This window comes from Wasmannia auropunctata, unplaced genomic scaffold (genome assembly GCF_000956235.1).
Source record: "Wasmannia auropunctata unplaced genomic scaffold, wasmannia.A_1.0 LD335997.1, whole genome shotgun sequence".
Lineage (NCBI taxonomy): Eukaryota > Metazoa > Arthropoda > Insecta > Hymenoptera > Formicidae > Wasmannia > Wasmannia auropunctata.
In genome coordinates, this window is record NW_012026893.1 from 40,745 (window position 1) to 43,483 (window position 2,739).

Here is a 2,739-nt window from a genome sequence, read left to right on the forward strand (position 1 = left end):
TACCTGACTTAATTAATTGTGCACTCTGTTTGGATTAATGGCAACTTCACTATATTTCGACATTACAATGAACATACAAAATGAAATGATACTGTCGATAATTTAAACTAATTTTTAAGTATACATATAAGTAAATACGAAGAAACATGGACTATATATATTTTGACAGATAATGCGTTGACGGCACCAGTTTTGCGTCAGCAGTCAGCACTATTGCATGCGCAGTATATATATGTGTATAATACCTATCACAAATTTGTTATTCAGTGCTGCCAAATTAGAAAACTATAATTTCTATATACCAAATTAAAATTATGTCGCGACATAACAATAATTCGACGTATTAAAATTATGTCACGACCTAATTAAAATTCGGAATTATTATTATGTTGCGACATAATTTTAATTCGCGGGATTATTATGTTGCGACATAATAATAATTCGATGAATTAAAATTATGTCGCGACATAATAATAATTCAACGAATTAAAATTATGACAAGACATAATAATAATACCGAATTTCTATTGTGTCTCGACATAATTTTAATTCATCGATTTATTATTATGTCTCGACATAATCTTATCTCGAATAATTCATTAATAAGAATCGTAATATCTTTTAGACAAATATTTTTTAAGAATTTCACAATAGGTTAAATTTTTTTTATGTCATTAAAAAGTAAAACGACTTGCCATAGCCACTGCCGTACTTAATCGCTCCCGCGCACGCCGCGGTCTTCCACGCGCTCTCGCCCAATTATACGTTTGTAAAAAAAGTGTTCTTTTGAAACACTTTGTAATTACAATGTATAAAAAAAATAACTTTGAGAACCGTTCGACGACGCACCAAACGCGAGGCGCCGATATCTCGATGGCGCTGCTGGCCAGGACGAGGCAAAAGTATTGTTTATATAATCGAGCTTGGTCTGCTTACTTTGTTTTTTCTTTCGCCTTGACTTTGACGCCGCATCTTATGCCTTTTCTCTCTGGCAGCGTCCCGCCGACACCTACACACACACACACACACACCCACAATCTCACACTCGCGACTAAAAAATTGGAATACCTGAAAATCATTCTTTTCACTCATAACGCAGCGAAATTCGTTACACGGAGTCGACTCGAGGGTAGCGCGACCCTCCCCCCCCCCCCACGGGCGCCGCCCGTGAATCTCGGGAAGGCGCCGCGTCGACGACCGCGCTTGAATCACCATTCGGCGACGACGCGGCACTTTCGTTTTTTTTTCGCGTAACCCTCGGCAATTATGTACTCGCGGAGAGAATAAAAAAGTGCAGCGAATCTCCACGATTCGCTGTTCTACAATATTTTTGTCAATTAATTATGCAACGCGTGCCGCCAGTAATTAATCGCCTCGGCAACGAGAGGCGCGTCATCGCGTCGACGCGTCCATTCGCGCGTCCTAGGTATACATTTGCAAATTACGATATTCGCGAATAAGCGGAGCGACGTCGAGTAAGTACAAGAAAACGGGAATGAACGCGCGAGTATCGCTGTGGCGCTCAGAAACGGTGCCAAGAGTTACACCGAATCTCAATACTAAATCCATATTGTTACACCGTGGGTGGGGTGTAACGTGGGAAGGACTCGGTTTTGGTGGTTGTAGAATTGATGCACAGTATCTTGTTTAATACAAACACTATATTTGACGTGTTACTTACAGATTGAATGACTGCGCGGCCGACAGCGTAACGCTATGCGTTAATGATCAAAGTTGAACTCCGCAGTGGTCCGCTGGACGGCGGGTTTTATCCCGTCTCAAGTGGGCCACTGCACTGCTCAGCAGTTGCAATTGTTGCTTAATTGCAACTGCCGCAGTTTTTGGAGGACGCGCGTATTGAGGCTGCCGAAGTCCTGCGTCGGCATCCTCAATTATTATGGGTCATTGTTGCAATAATAGATTGCAACAGTGACCTGCTTATTTCTAAGTGTGACGTTGTAAGTACGTCAAAGCGAGACTTACAACAATATGTATAACGTCGATGATACGTATTCTTGAGAATATTTATAGAGTTGACAGTGAAACGTTTTTGGATCATGCAAATATAAACGATGCACGTAATGCAAATATATTGCAAAGTAAAGGAACACAATAGATGTCCGTTAATAATTTAAAAAGTTGTCAATTATTATACCTCAAACGCCTCAATATCGCATAAATTTAAATATACAATTATTTGCAAATAAATTATCTATGCAAAAATAGTCATCATGTCGATAAATTTGTAGCCACGGTATTGAACAATGGCTAAGTTGTTATACTAAGCCTCGTTATTTAGAGGAAGGACCTCGAAAAGGCTTAACTGACAAACGTTCAGAAATTTGCAAACATGGAAAAAGTTAGTAACAACCTCCAATGAAGAGAAGAACTTGATTTTTATTAATTAAAAATCAAGCTATCGATTGGGTCTACTTAGAAATTGAGTCGTTATTGAGATTCAAAAAATTTAAGATGCTTGCAACTCGCCGACTCGCGTAAAGTATGCACGGGGCGGTCTCACACTTGACACCGAGACACTACCGTGTCTACTGACACTTGGCAACCTGTATGATCTCATATTTTAATTTTGAACAATTTTTATTTGCTAAAATAATATTATTGGTTCAGGAAAAATGTAACGTACGATATTTTTTTATATACTTGGCGTAATATTTTTTCTTTTTTTAAAAGATTATAATTAACAAAAAACCTTTAAATTTACATTAACATTATAATAAA